Here is an 11,560-nt window from a genome sequence, read left to right on the forward strand (position 1 = left end):
AAGACCAACAGAAAACTGACCACAGCATATTTGTGTCTGAATTTCTCAGAACACTCAGCGCAGAGGTGAGCATTTAACACCAGTACCAGGGACGTGTGATAAATCAGTAATGTCTGAGATGGGATGATAAAACCTGAACACTTGGATGCCCTTCCCTTTGCCTTCAGGCCTGTTTGTTCTTCATTAGTCAGAGTCACTTAGGGGAAGATACTCTATTAGTCAAATATGCACTAATTACTCTTGGTCATGCTTTCCCATTTGTAGTTAAACTTTGTCCTATTTATTATTTTTTCAGTAGAAAAATGAAAGCTATCATGCTCCCCAGTCGGGAGCACAAGCCAGCCAGAGACAGGAAGATTCAGTGGATCAGAAGGTCCTGAACACAACGCAGGGGCCCCCTCATTCCTTTCAGACTAGCAGTAGCTATGTTGATGAACTTCATTTTGGGCTAAGTGACTTCCCCACCACGATTGCCGACACCCCATCTCTCTCACCCTAGTGGGACAAGCGGCTGGTGCTGAGCAGCGTTCAGAGTGACTAGCACCCACTTTTTGCCCACAAGTGAGAGATGTGGGGTTCATTCTGTTTAGATCCAGTTTTCTTTTATTGATGGGCCTCCCTCTACATTCTGGCCCTGCTGTCCAGGGTCTCCACACTAAAATGGAGACTGTATCAGCTGAGACTTAATGAATCAATATCTGCTTTGTGAATTTTGTTTTCAACATAATCATTAATATAAATTCCTCGAACATGTCGATAACAATAGAGAAAACAAAAACTACCAATAATAATATGTGAAAACCAATCACAGTGGAATCCCATTACAAAGAGACATCTGGAAGACCCCTCAGGAACTCACGCGAGACCAAAGTTCAAGAAACAATGCAGGAGAACTAAGTAACAACCGCTGGTTTTATCACTGGTATGTGTGTGTTTGTGAGTTTGTGTCTGCTGTCTCCCTCGGCAATTTTTAGCTCTCTTAAAGGGAAATCTATTCAAATGTCAGTGTCCAAATAATCCTCTTTCTTTTCTCACTCTGATTTTTGGACCTTGATAGGGGTCAGGGGAAGGCCTTCAAAGTGTATGTTTTCTTTTTCCAAATGTGAAGTGTTTTGGATGAGGCAGAAGATGACTCCAGTGGAAAGGCACTGCTCCTCACGACTTGTGTTTGATCCTGGAGTGGAGCAGAGATCTGATGTTTACCACAGGCTGGCCAGGAAGCTGCCTGTAATCACAGAGCCCGGGTTGAGTTGCAGACGCCTGGGCAGGCTGACATTCTGTCCTGTCAGCATTGCCTGATATGTTCATACTGCAGTGCTCTCACAGTTTACCTGGGAGACGGTCCACTCCACGACCACCTAGGGGGCCCTGACTCCAGCTCAGTCAAGACTGCATGTCACTCATTGCAGCAGATGTCTCCAGCTCCTCTGCCCTCCCAGCGATGTGCCCCTGCAAAAGAACCAGAAGGCCTGTGCTCTGGATGACTAGAGGGGTCATCTGCTGTTGGGGAGAGTTGTGGTCATGCAGAAACTATGTGCATGGCCCGGAGTGGTCCTGATGGCAGAGGAGGGAAATGTCTCTTGGTGTGTTTGACATATATCAAGAATTGTGGCCAACTGGAGAATTCTCCACACTAAGGTCCTCCTAATGGGAAGACACTGCCACAAGATTGAGTTCAGAGAGAGGGAGAACAAAGAGCAAGATGTTTCCCCCAGATGTTGGCAAGATGAGCAGCGCGTGAGGGTCCTGAAGACTTCAGCCTAAGGCATACCGGGGTCAGATTTGTTTTAAGACTTGAGTGTGAACTTGAAGGTTTGCTCAGTGCCTATCTGTGTCCCTTGACAGGCTCCACCCCACTGAGCACCCTTCCATGTTCACTGAGCATCCTTTCAACAGCTGCCTATTGCCATAAAAGCTCTTGTGAGACCAGAGTGACCATTTCTGTCACTTATATATATGTCAACGCAGTGACAGCACTAAAGATATGGATAAACCACCCTTCCTTTTGATGTGCTTACCCTTTGACACATTTCTAATATTGTATGTACATTGAGCCTTGTGTGAGGGGGTAAGGGCAGAGTTGGAAAGCAGCTTGTCCCTTCAAATCACAAACATCAACTCTATCAAGGCCAGAGAGGAGATCATCACACCATTATACAGAGCAGTGGGTCTTAAACTTAGGCAGAATCAGAATTGCCTATGGGGGTAAGGGGTAGGGACATTGTTTCTTGATTCAGTAGAGCTAGGAGGTAGACATACTGAAAGTGTACACTGCTAACAACTTACCAGGGATACTGTAGCTGCTGGTCCAAGGGTCACATGAGAACCATTACACAAATAAAACACTAAGGCCCATCAGCAGCCAGTGATGACTTCAATGTTGAGGTGAAATGGTAGTCAATGAAAACAATATCACACATTCAAACGCAGGGTCCATCAAAGCTGTGGAGCATTTACTTCATGAAAAAAATGTTCACATTTCATTCAGAATGCTTGTACTCTGCCTTACTTTTGTTAGGCAATATCAGGGTACTGATTGGCATCTAGGTTTCACATCTGGCATGACATATCCTCAGTGTATTTTGATTTAAAAAACATAAATTAGATAGTACATAACTCTGTGCCAATCACATTTATGTATTATTTTATGTAATTACTCACAGCAAGCCTGTGTAGTAGCAACAATATGTAATATTTAAATAGCACCATGGACCCACTTCTGGGAATATATCCTAAGAATCCCAAAACACTAATTCCAAAGAATATATGCACCCCTACAGTCATTGCAGTGTTATTTACAATAGCCAAGATTTGGAAACAATCCAGGTGCCCATCAGTGGACGAATGGATAAAAAAAGCTGTGGCAGAAGTACACAATGGAATACTCCACGGCCATTAAAAAAAGGAAACAATGCCTTTTGCAACAGCATGGATGGACCTGGAGATGATTATACTAGGTGAAATAAGCCAGTGAGAGAAAGACAGTTACCATATGATCTTACTCATATGTGGAATTCAAAGAACAAAATGAACTAAAGAGTGAAGTAGAAAAGATCTCATACATAGAGAGCAGGCTGACGGCTGTCAGTGTGGGGTTGAGGTGAGGGAGGTAGAGGGATAGAGCAAAGAAGGACAAAAAAACCCTCATGGACACAGACAACTGTAGGGTGATTGCTGGGAAAGTGGGGGCAGGTGAGGAAGGTACGGGGGGACAAATGGTGATAGATGAAGACTTGAATTGGGAAGGTGAATGTACAATACAGTATACAGAGATGTGTTGAAGAATTGGGTACCTGAAACCTATATAATTATGTTAACTAGTGTCACCCCAATACATTCAATTAAAAAATAAATAAATAGAAACAAACAAATAAATAAATAAATAAATAACATTAATTCTGTGCCAGTAACTCTTCTAATTGCTTTAAATCAAGGGTCAGCAAACTACTACCCATGGACCAAATCTGGTCCACCACCTGCTCTGATAAATAAAGTTTTAGTAGAACAGAGTCATGCACATTTTTTCAAGAATTGTTTGTTAGTGCTTTTCTGCTAAAATAGTAGAATTTAATAGTTTTAACAGAGACCACATATCCCACAAACTCTGCAATATTACGCTCAGGCCCTTTACAGAAGTTTACTTTAGATTTTTTTTTGGATCTATTAACTTAATCCTCCTAACAACACTACACATAAGTGCTACTTTTTTTTTTTATTTTAATGAGGTGACATTAATCAATCAGGGTACATAGGTTCAGAGAAAATATCTCCAGGTTATTTTGACATTTGATTATGTTGCATACCCATCACCCAAAGTCATATAGTCTTCCGTCACCTTCTGTCTGGTTTTCTTTGTGCCCCTCCTCTCCCCCACCCACTGCCTTCCCCTCCCTACCCCCGGTAACCACCACACTCTTGTTCATGTCCCTGAGTCTCATTTTTATGTCCCACCTTTGTATGGAATCATATAGTTCTTATTTTTTTTCTGATTTACTTATTTCACTCAGTATAATGTTTTCAAGGTCCATCCATGTTGTAAATGATCCGGTGTCATTATTTCTTATGGCTGAGTAGTAATATGTGCCACATCTTCTTTATCCAGTATTGAAGGGCTTTTTGGTTGTTTCCATGTCTTGGCCACTGTGAACAATGCTGCAATGAACATGGGCTGCGTGTGTCTTTATGTACCAGAGTTTTTGAGTTATGGGGGTATATTCCCAGTAGAGGGATTGCTGGATCATATGGTAGTTCTATTTTTAATTTTTTTGAGGAACCACCATACTTTCTTCCATAGTAGTTGTACTACTTTACATTCCCACCAACAGTGGATGAGGGTTGCTTTTTCTCGACAGCCTCTCCAACACTTGTTATTACCTGTCTTGTTGATAATAGCTAATCTAACAGGCGTGAGTTGATATCTCATTGTAGTTTTGATTTACATTTCTCTAATAGCTAATGAAGATGAGCATCTTTTCATATATCTGTTGGCCATTTGTATTTCTTCCTGGGAGAAGTGTCTGTTCATGTCCTCTTCCCATTTTTTATTGAATTATTTGTTTGTTTGTTGTTAAGTTTTATGAGTTCTTTGTATATTTTGGATATTAGGCCCTTTTCTGAGCTGTTGTTTAAAAATATCATTTCTCATTTAGTAGGCTGTCTGTTTTGTTTTCAGTTTCTCTTGCTGTGCAAAAGCTTCTTAGTCTGATGTGGTCCCATTCATTTATCTTTGCCTTCACTTCCTTTGCCTTTGGAGTCAAATTCATAAAGTGCTCTTTGTAATCAAGGTCCATGAGTTTAGTATCTATGTCTTCTTCTATGTAATTTATTGTTTCAGATCTTATATTTAGGTTTTTGATCCATTTTGAATTAATTTTAGTACAAGGGGACAAACTGTAGTCGAGTTTCATTCTTTTGCATGTAGTTTTCCAGTTTTCCCAGCACCATTTGTTGAAGAGGCTTTCTTTTCTCCATTGTATGCTGTTGGCCCCTTTATCAAAAATTATTTGACCATATGCATGTTTTATTTCTGGGCTTTCTATTCTGTTCCATTGGTCTGAGTGTCTATTTTTTTGCCAATACTATGTTGTTTTGATTAACATGGCTCTATAATATAATTTGAAGTCAGGAATTGTGATGCTCCTAGCTTTGTTCTTTTTCCTTAGGATTTCTCTGGCTATTTGGGTTTTTTTATAGTTACATATAAACCTGATGATTTTTTGTTCCATTTCTTTAAAAAATGACATTGGAATTTTGTTGGGAATTACATTAAATTTGTATATCGCTTTGGGTAATATAGTCATTTTGACTATATTTATTCTTCCTATCCAAGAACAAGGAATATTTTTCCATTTCATTATATATTTTTTTATTTCCTTTAACAATGCTTTGTAGTTTTCATTATATGGGTCCTTTACATTCTTTGTTATGTTTATTCCTAGGTATTTTATTTTTTTGTTGCAACCATGAAGGGGATTGTTTTTTTGAGCTCGTTTTCTGATGTTTCATTGTTGGCATATAGGAAGGCAATGTACTTTTGTATATTAATTTTGTATCTTGTGACCTTACTGAATTGGTTTATTGTTTCTAGTGGTCTTTTTGTGGAGTCTTTGGGGTTTTTGATGTACAAGATCATATCATCTGCAAAAAGTGAAAACTTGACTTCTTCTTTCCCAATATGAATGCCTTTTATTTCTTTCTCTTGTCTGATTGCTCTGGCTAAAACTTCCAGCACTATGTTGAATAAGAGTGGAGAGAGTGGACAACCTTGTCTTGTTCCTGATTTTAGGGGAAAAGTCCTCAGTTTTATGCCATTTAATATGATGTTAGCTGATGGGTTATCGTAGATCGCCTTTATTATATTGAGATATTTTCCTTCTATACCCACTTTGTTAAGTGTTTTAAACATAAAATGATGTTGTATTTTATCAAATGCCTTTTCTGCATCTATTGATAAGATCATATGGTTTTTGTTCTTTGTTTTGTTGATATGGTGTATTACATTAACTGTTTTATGTATGTTGAACCATCCTTATGATTCTGGGATGAATCCCACTTGATCATAATGAATTATTTTTTAATGTGTTGTTATATTTGATTTGCTGGTATTTTGTTTAGTATTTTAGCATCTGTATTCATTAGAGATATTGGTCTTAGTTTGTTTTTTTTGTGTGTGCCGTCCTTGCCAGGTTTTGGTATGAGGGTTATGTTGGCCTCATAAAATGGGTTTGCCAGTATTGCTTCTTCTTCAATTTCCTGGAAGACTTTGAGTAGAATAGGAACGAAGTCTTCTTTGAATGTTTGATAGAATTCACTAGTATAGCCATCTGGCCCTTGACTTTTATCTTTGGGGAGGTTTTTAATAGTTGTTTCTATTTCCTCCCTGCTTATGGGTCTGTCTGTTTAGGCTTTCTGCTTCTTCATGACTCAGTCTAAGAAGATTGTATTGTTCTAGAAATTTATTCTTTTCTTCTATATTGTTAAATGTGGTGGCATATAGTTTTTCATAGTATTCTACAATAATTCTTTGTATATCTATAATATCTGTGGTGATTTCTCCTTTTTCATTTTGGATTTTGTTAATATGAGTCCTTTCTCTTTTTTCCTTGGTGAGTCTTGCCAAAGGTTTGTCAATTTGTTTGATCTTTTCAAAGAACCAGCTCCTTGTTTTATTAATTTTTTAATAGTTTTTCTGTTCTCTATTTCATTTATTTCTGCTCTGATTTTTATTATTTTTTTTCTTCTGCTGGTTTTGGGTTGTCTTTGTTCTTCTTTTTCTAGTTCCTTAAGATGTGAAGTTTAGTGGTTTACTTGGGCTCTCTCTTGTTTGTTCATATAGGCCTGTAGTGATATGAACTTCCCTCTTATTACTGCTTTTGCTGCATCCCAGAGATTCTGATATGTTGTATTGTTATTTTAACTTACCTGTATGTATCTTTTGATCTCTGCACTTATTTCTTCTTTGACCCACTCATTTTTTAAAAGAATGTCATTTAGTTTCCACATTTTTGTGGGTTTGTTTACCTCTTTTTTGCAGTTGAATTCTAGTTTCAAGGCTTTATGATCAGAAAATATGCTTGGTATAATTTCAATCTTTCTGAATTTGTTAATATTATTTTTGTGGCCCAACATATGCTCAATTCTTGAGAATGTTCCATATACACTAGAGAAAAATGTATACTCTGGGATGAAATGTCCTGTTGATGTCTATCATATCCAATTGTTCTAGTGTTTCATTTAAGATCAATATTTCTTTATTGATTTTCTGTTTGGATGAACGATATAGAGCCATCAGTGGTATACTGAGGTCTCCAAGTATGATTGCATTTTTGTTAGTTTTTGCTTTTAGGTCAGTCAGTAGCTGTCATATATTTTGGTGCCCCTTGGTTTGGTGCATATTAAGAAGTGCTATGTCTTCTTGATTCAATGTCCCCTTTATCATTATAAAATGATCATTTTTTCTCTGATTACCTTTGCTGTCTTGTAGTCAGCATTGTTAGATATGAGTATTGCTACACCTGCTTTTTTTGGATATTTGCTTGAAGTATTGTTTTCCAACCTTTCACTTTGAATTTGTTTTTATCCTTATAGCTTGGATGTGTTTCTTGTAGGCAGCATACAATTGGATTTTCTTTTCTTTTTTTTTTTTGTATTTTTCTGAAGTTGGAAACGGGGAGGCAGTCAGACAGACTCCTGCATGCGCCCAACTGGGATCCACCCAGCACGTCCACCAGGGGGCAATGCTCTGCACATCTGGGGCATCACTCTGTTGTAACCAGAGCCATTCTAGCACCTGAGGCAAAGGCCATAGAGCCATCCTCAGTGCCCGGGCCAACTTTGCTCCAATGGAGCCTTGGCTGCGGGAGTGGAAGAGAGAGACAGAGAGCAAGCAGAGGGGGAGGGGTGAAGCAAATAGGTGCTTCTCCTGTGTGCCCTGGCCGGGAATCGAACCTGGGACTCCTGCACATCAGGCCGACGCTCTACCACTGAGCCAATCAGCCAGGGCTTGGATTTTCTTTTTTAATCTATTCTGCTACTCTGTGTCTTTTTATTGGTGAGTTCAATCCATTTATATTTAGTGTAATTATTGACATTTGAGGGTTTCCTATTGCTAGTTTATATATTGCTTTCTGATAGTTTTGTATCTTGTTTGGTTCTCTTTTATTTTTCTATCATTTTCTTTTGTTTGGTTGTAATCCATACTTCCTTTCTCTGTTACTTCTTTTTTCAAGCCATGTGTTGGTTTTTTCAGGGGTGGTTACCATTAAGTAATGGAAAGCATACATATCATGTTCATTGTAGTACATTATCGCATGAGTGCTTCTGCACTCCATCCTCCTTTGCTATTGTTAATCTTTGTCCTCTCCCCTTTTTTGTTTCTTTGTCACAGAATAATTTTATTTTTATTGCGATCTTGATGAAACTTTTACTGGTAGTTTTGTTCTTTGTGTCTGGTCAGAAAACCCTCTTTAGTATTTCCTGAAGTGGGGGGTTTCTGGTGATAAATTCCCTCATCTTTTCTGTATCTGTGAATGTCTTTATTTCTCCTTCATATTTGAAGGATAGCTTTGATGGTTATAGTATTGTTGGCTGGAAGGTCCTCTCTTTCAGAACTTTAAATATTGGGTTTCACTCTCTTCTAGCTTGTAGAGTTTCTGCTAAGAAATCTGTTGATAATCTAATGGGTCTTCCTTTATATGTTGTATTCTTCTTTTTCCTGGCTGCCTTGAGAATTTTTTCTTTGTCATTGGTTTGTGACAATTTCATTATGATGTGCCTTGGAGTAGGCTTGTTAGGGTTAAGATAACCCAGTGTTCTGTTTGCTTCTTGAATTCGAGGCTTTAGTTCTTTCACAGGCTTGGGAAGTTCTCATCTATTATTTGTTTGTTTCCATTCCATTTTCTCTTTCTTCTCCTTCTGATATACCCATTATTCTTATGTTGCTCTTTCTGATGGAGTCAGACAATTCTTGTAGGGCTATCTCATTTTTTTTAAATTCAGGAGTCTCTCTCCTCTTCTCTCTGTAGTACCTCTAGTTGCCTGTCTTCTATGTCACTAATTCTCTCCTCTATCTGGCATGTTCTATTGGCTAAGCTTGTTACCTCGTTTTTCAGTTCATTAATTGAGTTTTTCATGTCTGTTTAATTCGTTTTCATAGTTTCAATTTCCTTGGTGAAGTATTCTTTCTGTTCATTGAATTGTTTTTTGAGCTCCCTAAATTGCCTTTCTGTGCTTTCTTGTATATCCCTGAGTATTTTTAGGACTTCAATTTTAAATTCTTTGTCATTTAAGCCCTGGCTGGTTGGCTCAGTGGTAGAGCATCGGCCTGTCGTGCAGGAGTCCTGGGTTCAATTCCCAGCCAGGGCACACAGGAGAAGTGCCCATCTGCTTCTCCACCCCTCCCCCTCTCCTTCCTCTCTGTTTCTCTCTTCCCCTCCCCCAGCCAAGGCTCCATTGGAGCAAAGTTGGCCCAGGTACTGAGGATGACTCCATGGCCTCTGCCTCAGGCACTAGAATGGCTCTGGTTGCAACAGAGCAACGCCCCAGATGGGCAGAGCATCGCCCCCTGGTGGGCATGCTGGGTGGATCCCGGTTGGGCGCTAGCGAGAGTGTGTCTGACTGCCTCCCTGTTTCCAACTTCAGAAAAATACAAAAAAAAAATTCTTTTTCATTTAACTCCAAGGTTTCTAAGCTATTGAAAATTTTTTTTATAGATTTTTCCTCATCTGTCTGAGCTACATTATTGTCTTTTGTATCCATGATATTTGATTTCTTTTTCTTCAATGGCATTTGAGAGTGTTGTTGTTAATAACACTAATAACAGTTGATAAAAAATTTTTTTTTGAGAAAATGTAGTGAAAAACTGAAAATTCTATTGTGCTAAATGGAACAAAAATATGTAGAATGGAGGGCTTGGCTTGGGTGGGGAGTGACAAAGAGGCAAAAAATGAGACAAGAACCCACAAAATATCACAAGAAAAAAATTTGGATCAAGAATAAAATAATTTGTTTATAAATGATGGTTGAATGAAAGAAATAGTGTAAAAGAAAAGGAAAAAAAGAAAAAGTATAGTGAAAAATGAAAATTCTATTGTGTTAAGTTGCACAAAAACTATAGAATGAAGAGCCAGAGTTGTGGGAAATGTTAAAGAGATAAAGAACAAAGTAAAAAGTACACAAAATGCCACAAAGAAAAAATTTGAATCCAGAATAAAATAACTTTTTTGTGAGTGAGATTCGAATGAGAGAAAAGGTGAAAGAGAAAAGAAGAAACAAAAAGAGAGAGAGAATAAAAATTGAGTTAAGTTTTTTGGAATGTAACACTTATGGAAAATAAAAGAATGGGAAATGTAACACCTATGGGTAATAACATTCAAAATTAAAAGAAAAGAATAAAATGGAAAGAGAATAAAATGATCAAAGTGGAAGGAAAAAAAAGAATAAAAAATACAAGAAAAAATGTAAAGTTATAAAGACTGTGAATTTTTTCTGATTTTGAGAAGTTATCTTCTTCCTTTTTTTTTATTCTCTCTCTTTTTGGCTTGTGGTGCTGTACCCCAGGTTCTGCCCCTGTGGCACTCTTAGGCAGAGATTTGCTGTTGTGTCGCTATGGTGATGACATAAACTAGGCCTCGGTCCCGTTGGTAGGCGGGGCTCGTTAGCGTTTGCAGGCTCCGCCTACAATGGGAGAGTCCGTTTTCCTGGAGCCTCTCCCCAAATCTCTCCTTCCTGAACCAGCAGCCTGGGACCCAGCTGTGAAGTTGCTCCAACCACTGCCTGGAGAGTAAGAGGCTCTAAGAGCTGACAAATCCCTCCTCTATCCCCTCCAATGCAGGGTTCTGGGTAAGGCTGTGCCAACCAGAGCCTCCAGCATAATCAGGCAGGGCTGGGAGCCGACTGGCTTTCAGGTGCCTTTCTATGAGCCTTTGGGCATGTCTAGTATGCCTCAGCACTCTGCAGGTCTGCTCTCCAGAGGCTGTCTGCAAGCTGCTTGCGTGCCCTTCCCCCCACCACTTCCACAGTTCTCTTCCCCAAGAGTGTGCTTTGTTAGCTTGTATGGCTGGTGGAGGTGCCACGCCCAGACAGGTCCGGGTGTAGGGAAACCAGCTTTCATGCACTTCCCCCGTGCTGTTGTTTGGGAAGCCGGGATTATTCAGAAACTCTGGTCACAGCCCACACAGAGAGTCACTACTGACAGTCTCTGACCCAGCCCCTCCATCCGGGAATGCCCAAAGCGCCAGGTGGATCCACTTGCACACTGCCCACGCTTGCCGACCAGGATACTGGGAGTAAACAAGGCAACTGCTCTCCCACCTCTGCTGGGGTTTGCCGCTGGCATTAGCTCCATGTGGGCTGAGCTGTGGGCATACTCTTTCCTTGGCTTGAATGTCCCTGCCCTAGTCCAGCTTTTTCCACACCCCCAGCCTTTGCTTTCTCTCAGTTCCAAGTGAAAGCAACCCTTGCTCAGGTCAGTGAGGAAAGTGGAATACTCCATTCTCCATCTTATTTCCTTCAGAGTGGATTATATATTCAGCCACCTTTTCGCCCAATAGTACCTTTGTTT

The 11,560-nt window shown here is 39.4% G+C and overlaps 2 non-coding genes across 2 annotated transcripts; one reads left to right on the forward strand and one right to left on the reverse strand.

Annotated features, from left to right (window-relative positions):
* Nucleotides 1-7,926: 7,926 nt before the first annotated feature.
* On the reverse strand, nucleotides 7,927-8,002 carry TRNAI-GAU (transfer RNA isoleucine (anticodon GAU)). The gene has a single exon. It is a non-coding gene; the product is annotated as a tRNA-Ile (tRNA).
* Nucleotides 8,003-9,287: 1,285 nt separating this feature from the next.
* On the forward strand, nucleotides 9,288-9,363 carry TRNAD-GUC (transfer RNA aspartic acid (anticodon GUC)). The gene has a single exon. It is a non-coding gene; the product is annotated as a tRNA-Asp (tRNA).
* The last annotated feature ends 2,197 nt before the right edge of the window (nucleotides 9,364-11,560 follow it).

The sequence above is a fragment of the Saccopteryx leptura genome, chromosome 10, assembly GCF_036850995.1.
Source record: "Saccopteryx leptura isolate mSacLep1 chromosome 10, mSacLep1_pri_phased_curated, whole genome shotgun sequence".
Classification (NCBI taxonomy): domain Eukaryota; kingdom Metazoa; phylum Chordata; class Mammalia; order Chiroptera; family Emballonuridae; genus Saccopteryx; species Saccopteryx leptura.